The 27,505-nt window shown below is 39.7% G+C and overlaps 1 protein-coding gene across 3 annotated transcripts in view; it reads left to right on the forward strand.

The window, feature by feature from the left end:
- The window catches only part of TENM4 (teneurin transmembrane protein 4), a 750,922-nt gene that overhangs the window by 353,321 nt on the left and 370,096 nt on the right, over window positions 1-27,505 (forward strand). The window lies entirely within an intron of this gene.

Raw genomic sequence — 27,505 nt, forward strand, 5'->3', positions numbered from 1 at the left:
TTCACTGCCTGAAGATGAGAGTTTCATTTTTCAGAAATCTTCCTCAATTGCCTCAAGCTTTCAAAGATTAATGAGTGGGGCCTCAGAACATTAGCCAGATTTCTCAGCACTCATGAGTGTCCTAGTGAGTTCCATGGACTTGTGCACAGCTTGTTTGTTCCCTAACCTCATCTTCCTTCACCACTGATATGTATGTCTTCATGTCTCCAAGCTTTCCCACCAGTTTCAGGCACTTGGGATTGCTGAGGGCAAGTCCTACCAGTATGGAGCAAGGTGAACAAGAGATTGAGTACATCAGTCTTCCCCATGTCCTTTGTCAGCAGATCTTCTGCCCCATTCAACACAGGGACCCAAATTTTTCCTACTATCATCATCTGCCTAGTGCTAATATAGACTTGGTGTCTTTGGGTAAGGTTACAAAAAGATAAGAATAGTAAAAAAAGAGAAAGGAAGCAAACATTAAGAGTTGGAATGAGGAATAATATAAATTTATTACATTTTACTACAGAAAAAAAAAGACAGAAAAGATAACCTGGAAAGGAACTGAGGTAACAAACCGAGGGCAAAAGGTCAAAAATAAGAGACTGAATGGTTTGCTGTTCTGGGCAGCTGATAAAATAAGGAAGGAACGTATGAAAAGCAGGTTCCTAGGCATCCCAAACTAGATGGAAAATTACAGGAATTAAGATCCTGGAGCCCTCATTTTTCACATTGGTTCAAAGTTTCCCTTTGATATTCACCTTCTTTATGCAGATTTTAAAAGCTTTTCATGCAGAAGGTGTACAAACAGCACTTAGCACTGCAAATAAGGTCTGGGTCATCTATAGGGCTTCTGCCATACATGAAGCAAAAAGATGTTCACCTCAACCTGGAAAGTCTTTACATGAGTGATGAATAGAGAAAATAAAAATCTTGTTAAGGAAAAGCTATGAAAAGAATGGAAAAGGAAGTTGTAAAACTTATAATCTTGAATGTAAAAAAAATATTTCAAGGAAATTGATGCAGAATTATGCTCATCTGCAAAAAAAAAAAAAAAAAAAGGGAGTGGTTAGTGCACACCAGTGATTTAACCACCACCTCTGTGTAGGTACTGAAATAAATAATAGGAGACTCTTCCCAAAACATAACTCTACCTGTGGAATATGTCTGGAAGTTCATTCTTTATTTGCTCTTTGGAGAACCACTTTCTTCTATAAGGAATTAGCTTGCTTCTCTCCATAATAACAACAATTACTATGAATTAACTGAGAATTCAGAGCCTGCAACCTCTGTTTGTCCATACCAAGCCTACTGAAATGAAATTTATAGTTTATCGGGATTTAGATTGATTGCAATTATTAGAGCTGGTGTGAATTAAAATGTGGCTGTAGTCTGGATTCAGTCTACACTTCTGATCTCATTCCAACATAAAAGACTATATGTTAAAAGAAAAAAAAAAAAAGTTGATTTTTTTTTTCAGAAATAAAACAACAGTGTTTTCAGAGTCAGTTTCATGTTAAATAGTAACAGGATAACGAGGTGACTGACTACAGCTAACTGAGTTTGGTGAGGAAGTGGAGAGGAGATCTCTCAAATAAAACTCCCCAAAATGCTGGGGACTGAACATGACAAGTTCTGTTTCTTAAGAGATGGGTCAACTCACAGGACATATCTAGATGGCTTTTTACTGAAGGCGAATTGCTACCGATCATTGTCAACACAATCAGAAGAAGGTTAAAAGGAAAAAAAAAAGTTTGCTAATCCTTTCAACACCTTTGAGGTACTTAATATTCTTGTTGCCGCCAGTTGATCTGATTTGTGACAAAAAGTCAGAGGGCCACTGGTAGACCTCAAATCAATTATTTTCTATGGAATCACAATATTTTTCCCCAGTTATGTACAACTGAGTCACCCATGCCATTACTGTGGCAATCACATCTGCACCCTAAGGAGCTGATCTACAGCCCTCTGTTGGGTACACCTTGCTGGGTACACCATGCTGGATGTCCCAGCTTCTTGCTGAACTGACTTGGCAAGAAGAGAAGCACACAGGCAATAAGTACAAGCAGTACAAACAATAGGCTATTAGTTCACTGTCTCTATAAAAGGAATAAAATGCCTCAGAGTAAATAGAACACTTCTCAGGGTGCTTTGCAGCCAATGTCTTTGTGTTGGAGCAGTTGATCTGGAAACTAGGTGATTCCCAATTGCTGCTCGATTGCAGCTCTCAATGGCAACTGGGGTTCGTTGATGGACATCAGACTACTTTTAGGTGAGGAAAGATGGAATTAGATGGCTGGCTTTAGGTTTCTCACCTTGAAATCACTGGCTGTTGGTTGTAGGCTTTCACACCATTGTATTGCAGCCTGTGCCCATCTATTTTCCTATCATCCCACAAGACAACTCATATGCATTTCAGCATGTTTACAAACAAACTCTTTAACGAATCACTTTGGGGGAATAAAGATTCATTAAAAAATTCCTTTTTCCTAGCTTACCAAGAACTGATGGATGTGTACATCTCTTCTAATTGCCTTAAGTCTCCTAGTTTCTTAGCCTTGATCTACCTGTCATAGGATTCACATGGTCTATCTTTTCATTTACACTATAAATCCAAGATAAGCATCCTTACCAACTCTGTGTTTATGCAGCAGCTAATATTTTGGGCTAGTAACACATTTCAAGCCTCCAGGTGTAAGTAATATAAAGATGTTATATAATAACAGGGAGCAGCTCATTCTCCTAAAAAGCATCTTGTTTAAACCCACAATACAGAGAGACATTCATTAAAAGGTTCCATTTATTTAAATCAATCTGTCATGCAATGTTAATTAAGCATTAATTGATACTTATATCTCTCAGGCACCAGACCGTCATTTTTCTTGAGTAACCTCTGAAGTTTGGCTCACAATACCAGGGGAGGGATGGAATAGGCTTGTCTTCGTGAATACTAGAGGCATCATTTATTTATTTGTGCATTCACTCACTCGTTTTTGATCTCAAGTGCATCAGTCTCCATCATCCCTTCCCCTCCCATTATTTGCCAAAGGAGGAACTGGCAAAACAATAGAAAGGATGTAATTAGTAACTTGACTGTGGGGTACATGGAGGGGTGGGTGTAGAAACCAGTATGAAATCAGAAGTTTAAAACGAGATCTGTTTGTATGTTGTCAGCCAACCATTTTCTCCCTGTTTTGATTTGCAAGTGAATTGCGGCTGTATTTCTTGGACATATCAGATTTTGTTTGCCTTTTGCTGTGCTGCAGAAAGCTATTTTCAGCCCAGATTTTACTCTGCCTGTTGTGACATGCAAGAGATGTGATCTCACACTCTCCACAGAACTGATGCACAACAGTGATGCCATAACAAAGATCCCATCGTTACTGTTTGGAGAAAGAGATAACTTCATGGCAATGAAACAGCAAATATGGAGTATCTCAGAGAAATCTTCCCCTGAGGATACTTATTGCTCATCTCCCCATAGGTTTAATTACATACCATAATATCATAGCATCTTCCTTCTGAAAACCGTGTGCCATTTGGAAAGCAGTAATGACATTACACTTAACCCACAGCCTGCACAACACTGCACTATTTACACATACCACCCACCTCCACCAACAGGCAGATTCCTCCAGACACTTTAAGCATGGTTTTGCTACCTTCAGGTTTTCCTTATGTATATCTCTGCATGATTCTGCAGCGTGCATTACAGACATCAAACAGTGCCATGCATGCAGACAGTTTTGCTACGGGTCCCAGTGGGAATCATCATAGAATCACAGAATGGTTTGGGTTGGGAGGGATCTTAAAGCCCACCCAGTTCCAACCCCTGCTGTGGGTTGGCTGCATCCCACCAGCTCAGGCTGCACAGAGCCCCATCCAGCCTGGCCTTGGGCACCTCCAGGGACGGGGCATCCACAGCTCTCTGGGCAGCAGTGCCAGGGCCTCAGTGTCCTGTCTGTGAAAAACTTTCCCCTGGCATCTATTCTAAATCTCGCTCTCAACTATGCATGCAGAGACAAAACCAGTGTATTTTCACTTGCTTGCTTTAGCTGACATCAACTCCGATAGTTTTTGGTGAAGCTTTCAAATACTCTAGCAGTTCTCGGTGATATCTGCTTTAATGTACAGATTCTAATTAGATGTTGACCAATGGAGTGGGGAGAGCAGTGGTAAGAGGCTGTGAAATCTGCTATGGGATGTGCAAGCACTGGTTAACTGCGTTAGAATCTTTTCCATACGAAAAACAAGCAGAGTTTTTTCATATAGAGCTTTTTCATTTAATTACAGTGCTATTTTTTTCAACTGCATATGACAATGTCCATGATTCCATTGCTGGGTAGATTTGGTTTTTATGTGCTTTCTCATTGGGATTAAAAAGCTATTGCATAGCATAAGGTTAAACAAACAGATAGAGTAGAGGCATCCATCTCTCATGCAACAGGATAACCTGGAAAACAGTAGTGTGGTGAAATAAATGAAAGTGAGTTAAAGAACCTATCTGCACCTGGTCTAGGAAAGCACCCCTGAGAACTGCTGCTACAAAACTGTGTTCAGCTCCTCTGAAGAGTCATGTTAAGTCCTAACATGAAGGGCAGGCTGAAATAAGGAGGGCAGTTTTAAATATACTTCAACAGGTAGAATTCTTCCTCTCTGTGTTTTGTAATAACAGTGTAGTATTGCTAGCTGTAACGATTATCGTGAATCTAGGAAGGTGCACGTGCCTTTGAGGTAGAGGAGTCACCTTTTTCACAGTCTTGCTAATTAAGGGTAGTTTATTTTCCTGGAGTAGATGTTCAAACTGTCATCATAAATGAAGAAGCAAGTTCTTCATGTCAACATTTAACCTGTTAGTAGGCAGTCAGACTCCACTAAACGCAGTATCCCGAACACTTGCTATTAGCACTGTATTAACCTAATGTCTCCTGGAAAAGATAAGTAGATTATCTTTAAATATGGAGATTGGCAACTTGAAAATATAGCTTAGCCCTGAAAATATAAGCAGCAGTTTGTCATTGCTTTTGCAAAGATGTTACATATCTATATGAAACAAGAAATACACATGCCCATGACAACATCAGCCTAGGTATAGAGAAGCCAGAGGGTGCACAAATGTGTTTTTTTTCTTTCTTTCTTTTTTTTTTTTTTTTTCTGAGCTGGACATCTGGGTCAAGTGAGTTTGTTCATCTCTGCATAATGGAAATAATTTGTTTCCTCCAAGGATTTCTCACAATACGGTGTATGTGGGGAGGGAAAGGTGGGGATGTGCCTAAGGCATGTGCTCAGATCTGCAGAGCGTTCAGTCCCTTTGGAAAAAAAAATTACCTTGACCAGCCTCATGCAGAGTTTCTGCCCTGATCAAGGCAAATACACAACTCACCTGCTACCCTCAATTTTCACTCTCAGGGTTGGGAAATTGTCACTTTTAAGTGTAATTACCAGGCAATAAGGAGTCCTTATGTCAGTCCCTTCAAGGACAGAACAAGCTTCTTCAAAAGGGGGATGTGGAATATTCTGCTTATTTTTTTATGAGATCTTAGTGAGGAGAGGAGAGGAGAGGAGAGGAGAGGAGAGGAGAGGAGAGGAGAGGAGAGGAGAGGAGAGGAGAGGAGAGGAGAGGAGAGGAGAGGAGAGGAGAGGAGAGGAGAGGAGAGGAGAGGAGAGGAGAGGAGAGAAGAAAGAATACTTCAGTTGGAAGGGAACTACAGTTGGAAGGAACATCTAGTCCATCTGCATTTCTCAGTACCAAAAATTTGCCCCTATCAGACCATGTACAAGAACTCTGCAGCTGTACTGGGCAGTCTTCAGCTAACAATTTGCTCCGAGTGGCATTCCCAGACACACTGCAAAGGATGCTGGCAAAACATCCTTGCGTGCATACAATATACGAGTTACAGCCATTGCTGTGGCTTTGGTTACATGAAAAAACATTTTAGCAGTGCTGCATACTTGCTAGGCCGTCCATGTTCCCAAGAGTCTGAGGATTGAGTTTCAACCCATGAAGCATGCTTCACAGTGTCACTTTATTTTCTTCATCCTGTTTTAGATTCTTTTTTTTTTTTTTTTTTTTGCTTTGGATTTTTTTGCATTTTAATGGTCTGACATTTGCCAGGGAAAACATTTGCAGCAATAAATCTCATCAAAATCTCAACCGAAATCTCATCTCTGGCTTGACATTAATTTTGATCCTTTCCATCACACCTGTCTCCCTGCAGGTTTCATCTTTGTTCTGGGAGGCATGGATTTGCTCATCCTTCTCCCTGAGTAGCCTCTAGGTGTTAGATGATGGGAGGGCACAGAAGAAATTACATATTTTTGTGGTTAAATGCAGTGGAATAATTTCCACATTGTTCCACCTTGTTTGAACCACTCCTTTAACCAATTGCTTGGCAGTCTGACAGCTCACTTACCCCTCCAACAGCAGCTCACAAAATCTGAAAATGTTTCAAGTGACATGTGTGTAAGCGGGGTTGTTTTCCCTGTTGTAATTGCCTGTGTATTTGAAGTGTCTGTAGGGTCTTCTTTGCTCCAGTTGGCTCTTGAAGAGGACGTTGTCTCTTTTCCTCCCCATTGCACTGGCTAAGCATGGTGAAAACAAAGAGCATATATGCAGTGACAAAACCCAAAAGCTCATAGAGGAGGAGAGGAGAGGAGAGGAGAGGAGAGGAGAGGAGAGGAGAGGAGAGGAGAGGAGAGGAGAGGAGAGGAGAGGAGAGGAGAGGAGAGGAGAGGAGAGGAGAGGAGAGGAGAGGAGAGGAGAGGAGAGGAGAGGAGAGGAGAGGAGAGGAGAGGAGAGGAGAGGAGAGGAGAGGAGAGGAGAGGAGAGGAGAGAAGTTATTTCCTTGCTCAGATCTGTGAAGCCTATAGCTACATCCAAGAGATACAACTGGGACACATACCACTTCATGATGGCATGACTTGCTGAAGTGATAAAATGCATGATGTTTCCTGACATATGCATATTCTTAGTAGCTGCTGATGAGACAGGATGAGTGGAGTGCAAACGTTTGCTAACTTAGGGATAGACTCTGATATGGAAGGTATGCAGAGCTATCTTTGAAGTCTGTAGCAGTCCAGCACACATGTAACTGGGATCAGCAGCGAGTGTTCATTCCCCAAGGACACTTCAAAGAGTGCATTAAAAAAGTAATAATCCAACAACAGGAAAAAAAAAAAAAAGCCTAAGTATGATGTCATTGAAACCCTCTCCAAGTTACAGCCATCTCCAATTGCTGAATGTACATGTGGATGAAGGAGTTGAAGAAATTTTTGAAGTGGCTGTAGGTATGCAATATTCAGCAGCAGGATATGGTTTGGGGAAGTGAGCACTAGGTACCAATTAAAAATGATATTTTTTATTTCCCCTGGGATATTTTTCCATCATCACCCCAGAGGAACTATAGTGGAACTGTCATGTTTATGGATTTCTAGAAGAATTTAGGCTTTCAGGAAGGACACCTGTGTCTTTTTTTCCCTTTTCTGGCCATTGTCTTCATTTTTTTCTAGGCTTTCATCCAAACTCCACAAGTGCATTTTGAGTCTTAAGTCAGTTACTCTAAAATAAAAGATTTTAGAAAATAACTTAGAAAAGATTTTAGAAAATCATCCGGATATGCAGATCACACATATCACACATTTCAAAAAAAAAAAAAAAAAAAAAAGACCACTCCTCTTTAGCTCACCCAAACCTGGTCCACTTGTACGCCCTTTGTTTTCTTTATGATCTTTTCAAGAATTTTCATAAGAGAAGGTAGCTGCTCCCACACTAATCATGTTTCTCCTCCTTGTATCTATCTGCTAGCTGAGAGTGCTAAGAGCAAGAGAGATAATTATGCTTTAATTGGGATTTGTTTGTTCAAAGAGGGAGGGGACGAGGGATGCCTTTTGGTTCCCATGGCCTTCTAGATAAGTTTTCACATAATGCCAATTAAGAGCAAAATAAAGAGTATGCAAAACAGATGATAACTGCTGCTCACCAGGAATCATTCTTTTGTGACTAAAACAATGCAGCATTCTACTGAGGGTGTGCTTTTTGCTGCTGTGCTTTCCCTTGATTGTTATGGCATTTTGTGTAAGGCTTGCTGTTGAGTGGACCAAGCCTAGTGGGAGCCTTCCATTTGTATGTATATCTGTACATATACACTTGCCAAAAGCAGAGAGAAAATTCAAAATGAGGATTTTTTTCCCCCCCCATGTAAGTTATTTTTATTTTGTTTTAACTTCAGATGAGCTATTGTGTATGAGGAGGGGTCAAGGGTTTTTTTTCTTTTCTTTTCTTTCTTTCTTTCTCTTTTTCTGTATTTTTTTTTCTTTCTCCTTGTTTGTTAGTTTTAAGGGTAATTATTCACCCGGGCCTTTTCAGCTGTCAAAAGTAACAAAAGGTAATCCGACTTATTCTCTTCCCTACCCCCACAGCCGCCTTTGCTTCCAACAAAAGCAGCCTTTGTTGGGAGGGTCATCATTTCACAAGGATCCTTCTTCGTCTCACAAGTTAGAAATGCTCTTCTACTTGATATCAGGGTGACCTCTCACCAATGCTGGGACAATAGGGATGTTGCAGCTGATGCTCTGCTCTGGGTGGTGTTGCCCACAGACAATTGCCAGTTTGATAAAATAGAGTCTGATAGATACTCTGAATGCTTTATATTCCTTCAAGGATTCCTAACTTACTACATGAGCTGGTTATCAATATATCTACCATACACTGATTTTCATCTAAAGGGTGGTCGTTCTCCACTGGTTTTGGCTTGTAGCTCTGTCTGTCTGGGATGAACACTCCAACTTCTCAAGCTGTATTTTCTTTTTATTCATGTCTTGCAGCTTCTTGCTGTTGTGGAAGTACATAATGGAAAGACAGAATTATGCTCCTTATAAACAGATCAATATATGCCAATCTCCAGCTTCATATAAATATTTGCTTAGATATTAAATTGATCTTGTCCTAGATTTGCCATAATTTAAGTCTATGAAGCTATAATCAAGACTCCTTGATAATAAAAAGAACCCATCAGCAATTACACTCATTCACATCCCCATATTCAAGGCTACTTCAGCATTTCACTGATAAACTTCTGTTTTCAATCAAATTTGCTGTGTGAAATCAACATTGCACACCAGTTAATGATGTTGAAGTGCTTTGTGTGTGGCATTGGAGTGATTTCTGAGGGGCTTTTATCTGACAGGGAAACAAATTTTTACTAAAAATGTACCCAAAACCTCCTCTTAAAGCTCAGACAGGATATTGCATATTTGAAGGTACTTTCAACTTTCTGAAGGTTTCAAATAGCCAAATTTCTTGCAAACAGAAGCACCAAAAAATGTTTCTGTTGTATACTTCTCATCACCATGATCACTTCATACTTCTAGTACGGAATTTACTGGTACTGTGAGTTATACTGGGGACAACTTGCATGAATTCCTATCCCCAAGTGCTTTTGGGAACAATGAAGAAAAGAGTACCTATTAGGAAATATTATTTCTATTTTGCAAGTGAGGACTGCGGTCAGAGGGTGACTTGCAACTCTCATGATGTTATAGAGGAAGACTTTTAAGGAGGTAAATTGAAACTTCCCCAGGTTTGACCTCATCCTCCTTGCAACTGGAAAATTTGGCTTTAGATTAGAAAAATAATGCTCACAGTGAGGTTAGAACATGGACATGAGAGGTATCTCCATCACTGGAGATAGACAGAACTGGTTTGTCTATGATTCTGAGTAACATAATCTAATTCCTCAATTGTACCCAACATTAAATTTAGCCCTGCCACAATCAGGAGGTTAGACTGGATGGCCTCCAAAGAATCCCTCCAGCCTAAATTACCCTATGCAACTACAGTAGCTCCTCAAACCACAAACACTCAAAGACTTAACTTAGTAATTAATAATGAGTACAGGTTTGTAGCTATATTCTGGAAGGAAAGAACTCAAACTGCTTAGCTTTCCTGATAACTGTGTGATTAATCATAAGACAAAGTCTTATGTCCTTATGTTCTTTTAAGAGTTTATTTCTTGTTTAAATTTTAAACCTGGCTCTTTCTAATAATAGCTAATTTTATTTTTCTGTGCCAAAGTTGTCTTCATCCTTAAAGCTAAGAATCTAAGATGCCCAGACAGGCTGGATGGAGAGTTAGGCAGAGAGGAACCTTACGAGGTTCAACAGGAGCAAGTGAAGAGTCCTCACCTGGGGAGGAGTTACTGGACACATCAGTCCAGGTTAGGGGATGACCTGCTAGAAATAAGCTCTGCAGAGGATGTTTGGGGGGTGTCCTGGTGGGCAGTGGGATGACCAGGAGCCAGCAGTGTGCCTTTGTGGCCAAGAGGATCAATAGTATATTAGGGTGCATTAAAAGATCGTGGCCAGCAGGTCAAGGGAGGTGATCCTCCTCCTCTACTCTGCTCTGGTGAGGCCACATCTGGAGTACTGTGTCCAGTTCTGGGCTCTCCAGTTCAAGAGAGAGAGGGAACTGGAACAGGCTGCCAAGAGAGATTGTATGGTCTCCTTATCTGGAGGTATTCAAGACCTGTCTTGAAAGAGGTCCCTTCCAACCCCTACAACTCTGTGATTCTCTCCTTATAGATAGACTTATAACAAGACTGGTTGTGCTTTACAAATAGTCATTAAGTGTTCATCTGAGTCCATTCCAACATCTGGACATGCGTGGTTACATCCCTTATTGAAATGGACCTGTGTTGGGAGTGCTGTACAACACATGCTGAAGAGAGTCACCCATTAAGTGAATAATGACACATGCAAATGAAAGCTTTAGGTAGGGCAGAATATTACATAAATAATGAAGGCATTTATAATTATGTGAAAGGGTAACTTCAACAATTTCATTCTCATGAAATATTTCTTGAGAGTTTAATAATGCATGGTCAAGATTTTATTTGTTGCCTCACTTGAAATTCTTCCCTAATTCAGAAAAATATCTATTCAGGACTTGTGGTTATTTGTGTTCCGTTGTTTGTGTGTGTGTTATGTTTTTGGTTTGTTCTTTTTTTGCCTTCTAGACTGGCATTGGTATCCTATGAGGATAGCTTGTATACTGTATAATGCAGAGTGCACCTGTGCCTACATCTTCTTCATCACTGCGGGAGTATTTCACATTTCCTAAGAAGCCTGGAGCACCTAAAACCATTAGTAAACTGAATGCATCGTGCTCCACTGGAGGAAGGCAAATAGAATTAGACCTATTTTACTGATAAGAAAACTGAGGTCATTTTCCAGCTGACGTCTGAAGTTAAATGCCTATCACACCACTTCCAACTGTAAAATGACCTAATCACTGATGGCCCCACAGTTTGATACTCAAATACTCAGCTCTTGTTTGGTCTCCAGTGGTGTCTGTCATAATATTTCAGGCCTAATTTGTCAGGAGAGCAGAGGCTTCTGGTAATCATCAAGCACAGTGGATGTGCAGTACCTTCTGAGTCCATTTAACGTCTGGCTTTGTGTGGAAGCTGAAGGTGACTTTTCACAGGCTTGTCACCAGAATGTACTGCGCACAAATGAGCTCAGGCCAGAAAAATAAGGGTTGTGGAGGCTGCTGGAAGTGTTTGCTTGCCTGGTCTCTGAGAGGCCTTGCAAGTTGTTTGGCTGATAATGTGAACAAATTGATATTTAGGGACTGGACTCTAAATGAAAGAAAACACATAGAAAAGCACCTAATAAGTAACCCTCATTATCAGATTATCACTGGCTCCAGGTCCTCTGATATTCAGTTTCCCTTATCAGTCCCACCACGAGCTGGAGCCAATGCTGACACGTGGAGTTATCCCTGGGGATTATTTGCCACCTCCTGATTGCTGGTTGTTAAAAAATAAAATTAAAAAGCCCTGAGCATGTATTTCTGTGTGGAAAAAATAAAAAAATAATAAAAAAAATCAAATGAAATAATTTTGCTGTTGGTTGTATAGAAACACCATGCTCAATATAGTCCAGAGCAAAATGCTGAGTTTCGCACAGAAATTAAGAGCTGAGGGTATCTCTGTTGATGCAGTAGAGATGTGTGTGTCTTGCACCCTGCTGGCACGACCATCCTTACCCCACTTTGCATAACCGGAGGGAAATAAGCAGCTATATTGGCACCAGAGAATAGAAACTTGTTTGCATGAGAGCAGATGGGGAGGTTTTGTTCTTTGCTGCTTAAAAAATAATAAAATAAAGGCAATTCCTGTCTTAGATTACTCTGTTCATGGTCAGAAGTTGCAAGGGCAGAAGCATGGGAGCAACGAGGGGTTGTAGTCCTTCACAAAGAGAGTGTTGTCTTCTTTGAAAGAGCTGTGTAGCCCTCTGCAATGGAGCAACCAAAGTAGGATGTAACACATACTGGAGAACACACCAGAGAAGTCTTTCCCAGTAGAAAAGTCTTATGTTGCCTTTTATTTTTTCATAGAACTTTTATAACCCTTATTTTTTAAAGGGATTTATATAAGCCATTACTGATGAGAAATAATGGATTTTCATTTTCACAGTGCAGTAATATAATGAATGGAAGAGCTACAGTGTGGAGTCACCCTGCTTAAGCCCACTGCAGGCAGTATTTGTCTCACCTAAAAAAATTACTAAGTGTCTCTTATAAACTTCAGAAAGAAAAAGGCATTAAATGGCCAATTAATCTCATCCTCAGTGACCATATCAAACAGACTGGCTAAATTGCACATGAAAGTGTAACTTTCTGTCCATTGTCTACGCATCAAGGGAATTTAGGAAACTAGCAAGGGGCAGCTGTCTGCTGAGATTAATCCTATTTCCTAAATTCCCCTGGGCTTCAACTGGATACAGACAGCTCTAGAGGACATTCATAGGCCTTGATGAGGAAGCCACCCTCAGAAGTTTCCATTCTGTTTGCATCAATTAAAGGAGGAACACCCAGACAAACTATATTTTTATCTAGATGCATTAGCCATGTTGCGTGAGTTGAAGCTGAAGGCTACGTTGCCCAAAGGCAATGCAGGTATGAATCTTGTGTTTTTTCTGTCTTCCCCAAGACAAAGGGCATGGCTGTACACCACGCAGCCACCCAGTCAGCACTGCAGGAATGCAGTTTCTTGGTTACCATATGGAAAATCATTTAAAATTAACCTCAAGGCTCCTTGATGGGAGGTGCATGTTGATTGATTGAAAAAACCTATAAGTAAGTTACAGCTAATGGGTGTATTAATCATAGCAGGACACACAACTTGAGAACATTAAGATAAAGGCCCGATTTCAAATTCAGAGAAGGTGAGATCAAAGCTGGCTTCTTGTCCTTTCATGCTGATGCCTTTGAGGGAATGCCATCCAAAGAGTGGGAAATGAGGCAACTCAGTGTGGATTATCTTAAAAAGGAGAATAAAAACAAACATAACGCAGTAAAAATACTATAATGTGACAATAGGAAAACCTGTGCATTTCTCAGTGTGCTCATTCATATCACAGAGGAATTAAACTTGTTTTTGAAGTCTTGACATCTGTGCATTCATCCTAGGGAAACGCGTTATCTGGAGATGTTACACTGAATACATTTTTTCAGTTTAATCAAAGAGTAAAATGATTTCCACAGACTTTGAATAACTCTTGTGGACTTACTGAATGTTTGCAAGACCCATCCAAGTTCTGGTACATGAAGAATTTGGCAGATTCCACAAAACACTTTGTAATTCATTGAGGTAGAATTTACCTTGCGATATTTCTTTTGCTCTCCACAGTGCAGCCATCCACATTTTGAATGTCACCCTGGATTTCATAGGCAGTCATTGAAGGGAAGGAAACACGTCTACTGAGCGATTTAGGTGATCTTTTTTATACACGTGCATTAAGATAAGATGAATTGCACCTGTAAAGCCCTAATTTAGGCACTTCTATGTAAATAGCTACACTGCAGACATTTTAATGTGGATGGAAGATTTGCACCCTTTTTATTATTTGGACTGAGGTCTGATGTTATCATTAGGTGAGACAGATTAGCAGGCTCTAAGGTCCACCTTTCTTACGTTGATTACATACCTTCTAATCAAAATAAATACATATGTCTGTCTTTGAAGTTAAATCACACTGAACAGTAAAGCTCTTGTGCCTTTCTTCTTTATCCCAGCATTGCTCTTTAACCTCACAGGAGCCTCAATACTTAACAACCAGCCCCATTCACCATAAATTGAAGCCATATCAGCTCCTTTTTAAGTTTGTGGGAGTTCAGGTTGTTCTGTGCTTCCCATGGGCTGAGGGAATGGAAAAAGCCTAAGTAGTTGTAGCACTGATGGAACTCGCTTTTTGAGGCTCTGGATAAGAAAAGTTGAGAATGTTACAGCAAACCACCCATTTATTTCCTGAGAAGATGGGAGAAAATTCTTCTGAAGAGTTGCCACTTACAAACTGTTTTCCTCTCCACAAGATTTAAAAAGAAGTATTTTTAAATAACATAGAATATCTCCTCTTCAGTTGTGAAGTAGAGACACAGTGTTGGTAAGTGGCTTTGAGAAAGCATTTTCTTGAACTGATTGAAGCCACAGGTAGTACAGAATAAAGTCAAACTCACAGAAATAACATTGCTCATTTTTCTGTTGAACTTCGTGGTCAGTCACTAAATGAATGTAGATTAAGACTTCCAAAATCGCTTTCATAAAGAATAAAAAGAATGTACATTACTAGTTGAGCTTTTACAGTTCCTTGTAGGTGCTAAAGACTGGGATATGAATTTAGTGGAGCTAGGGCAGCTGAGCAAAAGGACGGATGCCAGAATAGGAACTACAGTCTGCACTGTGTGTAGTCTGAGCGTTGTGTGCTGGGGGCTGAGCAGCTTGAGGACCCCTTTCCTTCTGAAGTCCATTCTGGCTATGATGGATGGAACATCTCTAAAACATTCTGAGAAGGTATTTAGGAGTGAGCTGGTTGCATGTGGTTGCTACTGGACTACATGTGTCTCATCCATGGTGACAGAAGAAAACACTGTGAAATAGATATCATCCCATGGGCCACATCCAACTTCTGGGCTATCTTGATCTTATATGCTACATCAATATCAAGTTATAGCATCGTTAAACATATGCATTTACATATATAGAGGTGGAGGAGAGTCTCTAAAATACACGCATACACCAAAAAACACAAACTTTTTTAGCATTTATACAGATAAGGCCATTTTTATTGGCAAATATTTTGCTTGGCACCGATTCAGCATGTACTAATAGCTTAATAATTTTGGCAGACACACCAATGAAAAATGTTACTGAACCAGACCCAATTATGTGTATAAAATGTAAACAGTTGTGTCTGCTGGGGATAACTGCAGTATGTTGTCAAGCCATGGCTGTAAATTACATGTGATAGATTGCTCTAAATTTGTTTTTGACAAATGACCGTCTGATGAGGTTGTTTCGGGGCCACACAACTGATGGAAGGACATTATCAGCAGAGCGTAATGCCAACATGGTTTTTGTTTCAGTTCTTGGGCCAGTTTTCCAAAGTTTGGCAGCTCTGACATCAGTTTCAGACTGGTTTTATGCTGTTTGCTTTCTAAGCCTCCAAAACGTCCTCATGCTAAAATTATAGTGAGTTAATTCGTGATAATTACTTCTTGTTCTCCATATCAGCTATTAGTGAAATAATTATTTAGGCTATTTCTTACTCTGGAAAAATTCCTATTGCTCCATCAGAAAGTGAAGTTTTATACTGAATCTTTGAAAGGACGACAAAGGCATTTCTTACTTCCTTTACAATGCCTATTTTACTAAGCCATATATATGTATGTATGTATTTACTTGTATATATGCATATATGCAGTTGGAACTACTATTCCACCCTTGTAACTGAAAAGCAACTTTGGAACAGGCTACAAATGCTTTCAGGAAGAATTTGAGTTAAGCCGGGACCGCAGTTAAAGAATTACTGTGCAAAATGGGTGGGAATCATTGGAAAAAGGGAGAAAAATAATGAAGCTTTTCAGAACATGGCAATGAGGAGACCTCTCGAGCCCAGCACCTGGTGGAACCATTGAGTACGCTCTCCCGCTAGCTTAAATTAGAGTAACACTGCAACACAGCAGGATCCTGCTAAAAGCAGGCAGGGAGGGAAGAGATTTTAAAAAAGTCTTTTCTGATGCATTCAGGTAGAAGAGTGTAAAGTAAATAATGAAGCTGAAGGGCAGCTCACAAGAGCGTGACTTTGCATTCCTTTGGTGCTTGCTGCCATGGGGCTCAAGGAGAGCACAGAAGTTGAACTGCTGAAGGGTGCACAGCTGAACTACACAACGTTCTGCTCCTCTTTGGCTGAAAGTCAGCATCAGTTGGGAAAAAAGAAGTTTGAATGCAACTCGGTTGGAGCGTAGCATGCCACCAATCATTGCCCTTATCAGACTTTTCCAGAGAGCCTATAAACATGCAGACTTCATTAAATGGCATGTTATAAATACGGGTGAGTAACAGCGTTTCAGTGGAAAAGAAAGCAGGCTCTTATTTATCAGGACCTTTCTCTGATCCTCATATTCTTGTAGCAGTAGACAGCTATTAGGATTTTAGGTTATTGACAGGGCTTTGTCAAGCCTTGTATGAATAAGCTTAATTTTCAAATAACAACAGCTTATTTATTTAATAGTTTCAAAATCTCATTTTCACTGAAAATTTTCCAGCCCTGGAAGTCAATTTATTCCTTTAGTTCCACAATGATATAACAGTAATTATTTTTTCAGGTATCTGCTGACATAGGTAGAGAAAACAAAGGAGAAATATCGGTGTTGTTAACTGGAAAATATGCTTTGAGTATTGATCTAACTGGATTTTCATTTGTATATCATTATAAACATTGTAAAACACATCTGTAACAAAGAATGAAAACCTAATTTGTAATAACAATTATATGACACAGTAAATACAGAATTGGAATGCTTCATGTCTAGTTAAATATTTTTTGAGACAGATGAGATAAGAAAAAATAAATTGCTATAGATTGGACAAAAGTGTTCTAACTCTCTGGACGTTACTGATACAGAATGGATACTCATGATAGGGTATGATTAAATTTCAGTCAGATATTCATTAGAGAAGATAGGAATGAGAGCAAAATTCTTCAAACATGGGAAGTTGTTTGCTTAGTGATGTTCGCTTCTGTGCAATCTACCTCCTCCTCCTCCTCAAAATGACATACAGTGACTTAAAACACACTTTGTATGTATGTCTTTCCTGCCCTAATGCACTTTTGCAACTGATTGTGCTAATAAAAAAGAAGTAATCACACCATGGACCTTTTCTGAGGTCACACCATCTGTTTATTCTTGTCTTTCCTGAATCTTTACTACCTTGACCAAGAAATCAACCGCAAGTGATAAGTACATAGGTCAGGACACTTGAATCTGATTTCCTGAGTTTATCTGCTTAGGGACTGGTGAGAACTCACTCTTCATCCTCAGTGCACAACCAGAGTGTGCAGCAACTATTGCAGCTGAAGATGAGGTTTGTGAGCCTTCATCCAAAGAGGGTTGCAGAATTTTCTTGAATAAAAGCTATCCTGCACACAGATTAGGCAGCTATCCTAGGAAATCCACCTTTCAGTGGGATTTCAATGAGGAAGGAAGACCAAGTCTATCCACCACTGTTTCTTTGTGGTTATTTTGAGAATGGTAGCTTATTTCATGGAATCACAGAATGGCTTATGTTGGAAGGGTTAAAAGACCATCAAGTTTACTAACCCTTCCCATCTCAGGGGAGATGAAACTATATGGTCTTTCAACCCTCCTGCAATGGGCAGGGTTGCAAAATTTTATTTTTATTTGTGATTTGAGTGTCTGGGTTTTTGTTGTCAGTTGCGGTGTTTTTTTTGTTTGGTTATTGATTTTTGTTTGTTTGGTTGGTTGGTTTTGCTGTTTTTAATAAGAGAAATAATTTAATTAAGCCAAATAGGAACTTCTGGTCTGTTTTCCTCACATACTCATCAGTTACGGTTATCAACCTGAGACCTGCATTGTCTCATCTACTGTATCCCAGAATGGCAAAAATGCTACTTCCGGTTGTAAGAGAAAGATGCTGAAATGAACAAAAGATATAAAAATATTCATAGGGCCAACTCTCACAGTTTGCAATATGAATTTCACTGATTAGACTAGATCTATAAGTAGATATCAGCAGAGTGGCAGGTAAGGAAGAAACCAGTATCACTGTAACTACCTTCAGTTTGTAATTCAGCTATCAGTCTAAACAGTAAGACAAAAATTAAGATTCTTAAACTGAAGAGCTAACCTGTTATGGGACCATCGAATAATAGAATCATTGAGTTTGGGAAAGACCACTGAGTCCAACCCCAACCCATCCCCACTATGCTCACTGATCACATCCCTCAGTGCCACATCTCCACAGTTCTTGAGCACCTCCAGGGACAGTGACTCCACCACTTAACTGGGCAATCTGTTTCAATACGTCACCATTCTTTCTTTGAAGAAATTTTTCCTAATAGCCAACCTGTCATATTAAGCTTTCTTGGGTAACAATGATGATGGAGTCCAGAAACCTTAAGGGAGCTGCATTAACACCAGAGTATAAACCAGATATATTCCAACTAAACACATGCAAGGATATTATTTTTTAAATTGTTGAGTGGGAGTAGCTGGAGGTTGTAGGCTAGTTATTTTAATATTAATGTTTACCTATGTGTCAATAGTATAAAATATACAGAATAAAAGGGGGGAAATCCAGTAAAAAAAACAAGTGTTGTATTGTTCCTTGCTTGACAGACAAGCTAATTCATTTTTCTGGTCCTCATACATGATGCAAAGATCACATGCTATATTCTGGCTTGTGGTGAGTGAAAACTTGCATATCATGCTAGCTTATAAATTGCATTGTTTTCCATCTTTGCCATTAGGGCAAATTGTAGTGGTTATAACACTCTAAACATAACCATTTAAATGGGAAACGGTGACAGTCCATCAGGGACTTGAAAATACGTGAGGTGTTTCTGATTCATTCTGACCTGAGAGCACAAAGCAAACATCAATAGAGTGATCATCAGTGAGAATGACTTACAACAAGGCCAAATCCTGTCCCTTTGAAGAAGCTGATATTATTGACTTGGAAAAAAAAAAAAAAGAAAGACAGGCATAAGAATTGTTATCCTATATTTGCTATACTGACATTTAGAAAGATCCTTAGAGATTTTTCAGCAGAGCTGCTCACATGTTGTTGACTTGCTATTACGTGGGGTGTACAAATACGAGAGTGAAAAGGAAATTGTAGGAGACAGAAATGCTTACCAAACACGGGGAAAAATATTTTTAATAGTAGAACACTTTTGGTTCTTCCAAGTTCACAAAGAACAGAAACGTTCCTGATGTTTTGATCTTAATCTGGAAAATAATAAAACCATACAACCAAGGAGAAGCACGTAGCTGATTTGTACTAAAAAGATGGAAGAAACAATTCTGTCAGTATCTTCACCCACCATAACCAAAAGTTCAGCTCTTCTGCTTTAAAACGTATGACTTCAGTGCATATTTCATGATCTGCTAAATAGGGACTGCTAAAGTCCCTATTCCACTCTAAATAGTGTCTTGGACCCATGCATATTTAAAACAGAAACACAGAACTTCTTGGTAAATAATTTGGGAGATCTGAATCCCATTCAGTTGCTCTGGGAGTGAGGTACGCTCAGAAATTTTAAGCAAATATCTGACTTATCCACGATGGATGGAAATTATGCTTTAGAAATGTTCTTATGTATTTTGTAACTGATTGTAGGATCTGAGGTATTTCTGACATCTTTTCTTCCTCCTTCAGATTTCAATAGGAACTAGGTGGACTCAAGGAGCAATTTCACTACTGAAGTCAGTGGGAATTCTTACAGAAAACTTAGCACGTATGCATTACAGTTGCATCACATGCTAGTAGTGGACAGTGTACAACCATACGTAAGAAAAAAAAAAATATTCATTGGAGGTTGAAATTGGTTATTAAGAAAAAGTTATCCTCAGAAAAAGTGGTGAGGAATTGGAATAGGCTGCCCAGAGTAGTGATGGAGTCATCATCCTTGGAGGTGTTCAAGAACCATGGAAATGTGGTACTGAGATACATGATTTAGTGGGCATGATGGAGATGGGTTGATGGATTGACAGTTGGACTTGATGATCTCAGTGGTATTTTCCAATCCTAATGATTCTATGATTCTCTGATTCCGACCCTGGAGAATATATAACAAAAATTTAGGAAAAGGCTTGGATTCAGACATGAAGGCTGTGTAGATTTATAGACAGTGGTATCCCAGAGAGAAAATCAAGTCCTCTGGGTTCACATCCTATCCTTAAGCTTGTAGTGCATCCCTCATTAAGTGGATTAATTGATTGACTAGAAATGGCATATTTATCAGCACAGGCTGATGTGGCATAGACACTGGGGAGTCTCAGAGATGGAGACTTGGGGCTGGAGAATAAAAAAAATAATAGCAGAGATCATCAAGCTTTTCTGTATAAGAGAGGGGGGTGTCCACTGAGGCATTTTCACAAGATTTCTCCCTTCTCATAGGGGATTTACAGCATTGGCTATGCCCTCAGTCTATCCTGCTTTTTATCTGTGGCCCACCATAGATTTTATCTCTTGTGGTTATAGGTACTGGAGGTCTTGGTATTGTTATGCTGTCTCAAGGAGTGATTTATGGCTTGTTTTTGGTGTGTGCAGTGGGTGTTGTGTGGACAAGGGCTTGGCTTTGTTGCTGAATAACTCGATGTTTGCATTAGGAGCCTTCCTGCCAAATCAGGCATCTCCGGGGTGGAGCTGCTTCCTCTGATGTGGGTTACACTAATCCCTGGGGGAGAGAGGCATACATCATCTGAATGCCTAAGTTTAGGTTGGTATAATAACCTGTGATTATAGGGGACTGGACATGATGACAAAGGCAGTTCCCTCCAGTTCTCAGGGTGATAATGACGACCTACAAACGTTGCTGTAGCTCTTTTTATCCAATTCTTTCTACATTTGCTAAAGAATAAAACAATAGAGAGTGGAGTTTCAGTTCTCTAGTGAGTTTAACCAATTACTGTTTTCCTTCAAGCTATATAAATTGTGTGCATTTAATATTTAGTTATGTCCAGACTGTTTACACTAATTTTCATTTATACAAAGCATCTAGTAACAAGAGGTAGAGCACATTTCTTTCCCTATTTCTCTTTTGAATGAAAGCCTTGAGGGAAGCCCGCAGTTTTTGATCGTGCTCTGCTTTGATGTAAGCAAATGTTTAAGTTATGCTCTGGCAGAATGTCTGAGACTCGTGTTCATGAATGATGCAGGATTTGTCCTCCTTCCTTGGCGGCTCTATTTATAGCCACCACTGTTTTTATTTCCCGTGCAGTCGTGAGAGAAAAGGTGAGAAGGAAACAACCACAAGTCCTTTGTCTGAGCACGGCTAAGTTTGTTTGTGTGTTTTGCTGTATTTTATATTCTTCCATGCTGTGTTTCATCTGTCTATCTCTAGACCAGATAAAGGCTCTTTTCCCAGCCCTGGGCTCCAGGGACTCAAATCTCTACTGCTCTGTACTCAACAGCATCACGTACTCTACAGCGATATGGCTGCAAAGCACTGCCAGAGGAAAACAATCAGCCTATTTCTGTGTTCCCTTATAGTGCATTTGCTCTCCCAACCTATGTGTTGCTGCTGTTTTTGCGAGTGTGTAAATCCAAACCAGCCCACATTTATGCACAGAAGAGACTAAATCACAAAATCTGTTGTGTTTTTTTTACCCAGCATGTTCTCATTTATGCTTGTTTGGGTTTGTTCTTTTTTTCCACTTTCAAAGCTTTTCTTTGTCCTATTAGACAGCAACCCAAGCCTGTGTTTGGATCAGAGTTGTCTACAGTGTTAAGGGCTGGGATGATGTGATAAGATTGCGCAGTGGGCCAGCAATTGACAGTTGTTCTCCAGGGGAAGATGGGCAGCTCTAAGCAGTGGCAAGGTAGTGAGAAAGAAGGCAGGATTGATCCCAAAGTACTCATCTGCAGTGGACTCATTGCATTGTTTTTGCAGCATTTGATGGTAAAGCTGCCACTCGGCTCCCAGGTGGAACAAAAACTGCCTTATCCCTGGCAGAAAATAGGACATAAGGTAGTCTACTAACAGGGAATTAGCTCCAGTGCACCTGGCTCTTTTGTCAAAAAACCCTCTGCTTTTCCAGATCTTTCTATGACTCAGGATTGCTGTAAATGTCTGTGCTGATGGTGTGTAGGAGCTTAGAAGGTTGGGATCTCAGCAACAGATACCCCAGTGAAACCTTTACAAGGGGTGATATATAAGGACAAAAGAGACAAAATGGTCTGTGCTCAGTATGTGTTCAACAGTCAGTTCCCCTAATGAAGGCAGAAAGAGGTGGAGTTGGACCCATCCACAAAATGACTTTTTCTTCAGGGTAAGAACGGTAGGAAGCAAACACTGAACACTCATAGATGATGTTTTCAGGGACACAATAGCATGATCCAAGAAAATGTGGCAATTAGAGGCTTAATTAAAAACGAGTGACTCAGAAATGCGAGCTAGAGGAGAACCCGACAATTAAGTTGTATGTAACAGAACAAAAGCTTTTCAAAACCTGCAGAGTTTGTTTTGCCAGGATGCCATCCTGCCTCACCAAAGGGGCTCTGCTGCCCTGCCTGATTTTGTGAGTGATCAGATCTGTGCCTGGAGTTCATAAGCAAATTTGTTTTCCAATTCCTTTATATGTCACCGTTTCCCTTGCTTTTTGTTTTGGAAGTACATGTTCACTACATCCAGTGCTCAGATCATCTTCTATGGCTACGGAAGTGATATCTCACATGGATATGAACTGGCAAGAGTCTCAGCATCTCACAAAGCTTGATGTCTCGTGGCCAATGTAGAGAATTCCTCAGTGGAGATCCAGCTGCTAAGAAGATATTTTGCAGTCTCACATCTCAGGAGTTTGCTATACTAAAAGAAAGCACACATTTCCTGAGCACAGTACATTTTCTCTCTTCACTTTTTTGGCTGTATTTTAGTACTCTGCATGGTACTTTGACATTTGAAGCTTCCCAGTTGTCATAGTTCCAAACAGAAACTTCTGGCCAGACTTACTTTTTCCCAAACTTTTGGAGATTGTCCTTCATGAAAATGGAGCCACTTTCCCTTTTTAAAGATTAATCCCAAATCATTATTTTTTTTCTCTTTCTTTTCATACTGTTCTGTAAACTTGGAAAAATTCTTGTCCATTATCATTACTCTGATATGGCTTTTACAGATTCTAATTCCTCACTAGTGAACAGCAGTTATAATGACATTCAAATAACATACACAATGAAATATTAGCAAACACAGCTTTGCCCTAGATCAATTATCATGGTAGTTTGCAACAAGGCCATGTCTTTGAAACCCTGTCTCAAAGCTCAGATAGAGAATGTAAGGTAAGTAATGAAAGAATATATAAAAGCAAACAATGGCAGGAAGGATTTAAATAGCGCCTTCTTTAGGAAGAACTGATGACAGACACCTGCTCTAGGGAAAGAATAGAGAAAGGTCATCAGAAGGAACAAGGAGTAGATCTTGGGCTTCAGAAGGGAGTCATTACTTCACAGTTGTTGATAGCAAATTGTTTTTTTTACATAAAGAAATACTACATAGAAGTCACTACATTTCTGCTAGTATGGGAATTGCTGTTTAAGATACCTTAGAGTGAGTAAGCTCAACGGACAACACAAAGATCAACCCCTCATAGTCCCCATTCTGATGAGTGCTCATCAAGAAATAAATGAGAACAGAGTTCTAATAGGCACAGGCTTCCCAGCAAACGTAGTATTGCCTTTGAGCCTTGACTGTCTTTGAGATTTATCTTGCCATGTTGCAGCTCTATAAACATTAACTGTTGTGTTTCCCTCCTCTCTTTCTTTTTATAAAATAAAATACAGGGAGAGAAAACTGAGTAAATTCAAAAAACCATGCAGGGAGAGAAAGAGGGGCAACATTATGTATTAAACACATAGAGGCTGGGTATAACAGTGAAACATGATTATCAGTCCCACTGTTGCAGCTGCCATATCATGAGCATGCATGAGAGGGGTTCTACATGAATTTCAGATAATAACAGTCATAGAAGAACACTGGAAATAAATCTTAACTAACCTACAGACTGATTTTCCTTCTACCAGCTTCTACTTGAAAAATAATGCATACAAACATCCTAAAGTAGGAACTAGACCTTGTTTCTTTTTACACTGATGGAATAAATGCCACATTTGCTCTATCAGCAAATAACATTAAATATACAATAGTGTCATTTGCAGAAGAATTTTACAGAAAATAAAGTTGTTGGTTTTTTTTTCTTTTTCTCTTGCATATTTGGATTTTTTCACTTACTGTTGCACTGTGGTAAAATACAGCAGTGAAAGAAACATAAATGCCAAATGAAATGATTTACCTTTACAGTCATCCTACAGGGGCAAAAATTCATTATACGGACACCAGACTAATGCAGAGGTGAATGAGACTTCCCGATGTACTTTGTTTTTCAGACATATTCTTGAGAAGAAGATCACTGATACTCTAATCCTTCTATTCATTTGTACATCTCAGCAGTAATACCTGGTGGTAATTCGGTACTGAAGTGTGATGATACTTTGTGCTAATGTTTTGAAGAAAGCACACAGAGTCAGGGATTATTATATCAAATTTTGCAAGACTCGAGTAACATGTCTGCTTATCTTTCATTTACTTCACATTAGCTGAACAAATTACCACTCTCTGTAGTTTAATCAACTGCTGTGGATCACAGTATCAAGCTAAAAATAAATGAGGGTGGATTAATGAAATAGTCAAGGAATATGTCCAAACACTCAGCTGGTGATTTCTTTTTCCAGTGTTTTTCTTTCTGTGTTATTTAAAGAGCAGTGTTGTACTATTGAACTTCTACTGTAAAATACTATTGACTGTTCTTTTACAGCTTCGCCTCTCCTGTGATCATTTACCTTTGTAACATTATGTAAAAATCTATCAGATAAGAATGGTAGGCAGCTGCTTTCCATTTGCATTTGTCACCATCAGTAGCAGATGTGATGCTGAGAAGCCTCAACAGAATCTCTGGGAATCAATCCTTATCCAGGTTTCGACTCAAGGCTGAGAGCACCTCTGACTCAAGAACTTTTTGACTTTTCCTCCTAAGGATTAAATGATTACAAAGGGTAAATGGCATGGAAGAGTATGGCTCTTACTGGCTTCAGTTTACACTAGTGTCTTTGACTGCCCCTTCCTGGGGGCAATAAGGGCTCCATCTCTGTTTTTAGTGCCTGGTTAACGGTTCCTCCTCCAGCTGTATGGCTTTGCTCTCTTCTCTGCTCCCTCCACTCCTGTGATGTTCCTGTTGAGCCCCATCAAATGGCTGAAGGTGCTTCAAATAGCTAACCAGGTTAGTCTGAACATCATTTTAGCCTTTGTTATCCTCTCCTTTTACCAGCTTATAGGGTAATCTATCTTGCATCCCTCTTTTCTTCAAACGTTCTCCAGGTCTTCTCAGTAGCACACTAGAAATCTTGTTAAGGGCTATCTGATTTCTCCCACAAACACTCCTTATGCCAAGTTACCAAGCCACATCTAGATTTTGTGTACACAGCATGCCTTTTACATGCACAACCCATCCATAGCCATGTATGGAGGATCTGGTTATCATCACTACTTGATTGGAAGAGATCATGAATCTTTTCATAGAATCAGAAAGTCATGGAAGTTGGAAGAGAACTCCAAGATCTTATAGTCCAACCATCAACTCATCACCACCATACTACTAAATCATGTCCCTCAGTGCCACATCTTCCTGTTTCTTGAACTTCTCCAGGGACAGTGACTATAAATCTCCCTGGGCAGCCTGTTCCAATGCCTCACCACTCTTCTTTTCCTAATATCCTACCTGAATCTCCATGCAAGTGCAACTCTAGACCACTACTTCTTGTCCAATCATTGTAACCTAGAAGAAGAGACTGACCCCCACCTTGCTGCAACCTCCTTCTTGTACGAGGGCAATAAAATCTCCCCTGAGCCTCCTCTTCTCCAGACTGAACCATTCCTGTTCACTCAGCCACCCCTCACAAGACCCTTCAAAGATCTGCTGCACTTCTCTGGACATGCTTCAGGGCCACGGTCATCAGTGTCTGACTTGCATTTGAGGAACTGTGTCTTCAACTCACGTAGCAAAACCCATGCATCTGATGTTGAAATGAGGTCTTTCAAGTAGGTAATGAACCACCTCAAATTTTGAATTCTTTATAAGATACAACATTTAATAGAGACCATTTAAAAAAATAATGTCATCATAAATCAAATAAAATCATTAAAAAAACAATTGTTGGCATATCATATTGGTCTGGAATTTTAACAAAACTGATACAGATGACCTCATGCCTGTTACTGCATAAACTTGCATTTAGCTAACTTCCTGTTGGGGTTGTAAGGCACTGGAGCATGTTGCCAGGAGAATTTATGGATGCCCAGAACCTGGAGTTCAAATCTGTGAGCATTCAAAACCAGGCTGGATAGAGTCCCAGGCAGCCTGATCTGGTGGCTGGCAACCAGCCCATGGCAGGGGAGTTGGAGCTTGATGATCTTTAAGATCCTCTCCAACTCAATCTATTCTATAACTTTATGATTCTGTGATTTGAGATGATTTTCATTTCTGTGTCCATGTCACTCTTGCCAGTCAACGGAAAGGATTTCTAGTGCAAATGTAGACCACTGATCACTGGAAATGTAGCACTTCAAACCGTAGAGGGTAAACATAATAAACTTAAATTTTGTTGCAAGTATTCCAGCAGATTACAAGTCGTGGTCATTCGGATAACACACAGAGATGGAATTATTTGTTTGTAGATTCAGTGCAATGCTAAGTCCACAAGAATATGGAGTTCATCTTCTTCTGGATTGAGATAAAATAAAAAAATATAATAAAAAATTTACCACCAAGGATAAACATCTTCTCTTGCAATGCTAGGAGTAGAGTTACCACACATTTACACTTCCATAAATGAGATCAAATTTGGCCCTTCTTAATTAATCCTGGGTCATGGTGAGACTTTACAGCTCTTTATTCTGGAAAGCCTGAACTAACATCAAAGTGTATATTTTAATTGACAAGTGTATTCAATGCCAGAAAGGGGTATAAGATGAAAAGGGGATTAACACCCAGCTGTGCTCTAGAGGAAATTTAAGGCACAGACATACTGTAGATCAGATAAAGTCTGCATTAATGCTCACGAATTTGAACTTTCATTGTCTTCACTAATGCTGAGCATTTCACATCTGCCAATTAAGTCCCTTCATTCTGGTGCCCTCTCTGTAGGGGTAGGTCTGTTCACTTTTACTCTGTTGCTGTTCAATTACTGCAGTGATGGCTGCACATCTTCATAGCCAGCAGAGGATTTGCTTCCTCCCTGAGGGTTCTACAAAGCTGGAACAAGCTGACAGTTTCCAGATCTCCAATGAATATTCTTCACAAAAGCGAGAACACTGGAATATTTCAAAGCTTAGTGATGTTACTTGGTGGCTCTGATTCTCCTCTCTGTCAAAGTTACTATGAGAAGAATCT

The sequence above is a fragment of the Phasianus colchicus genome, chromosome 1, assembly GCF_987193195.1.
Source record: "Phasianus colchicus chromosome 1, bPhaCol1.hap1.1, whole genome shotgun sequence".
NCBI lineage: Eukaryota > Metazoa > Chordata > Aves > Galliformes > Phasianidae > Phasianus > Phasianus colchicus.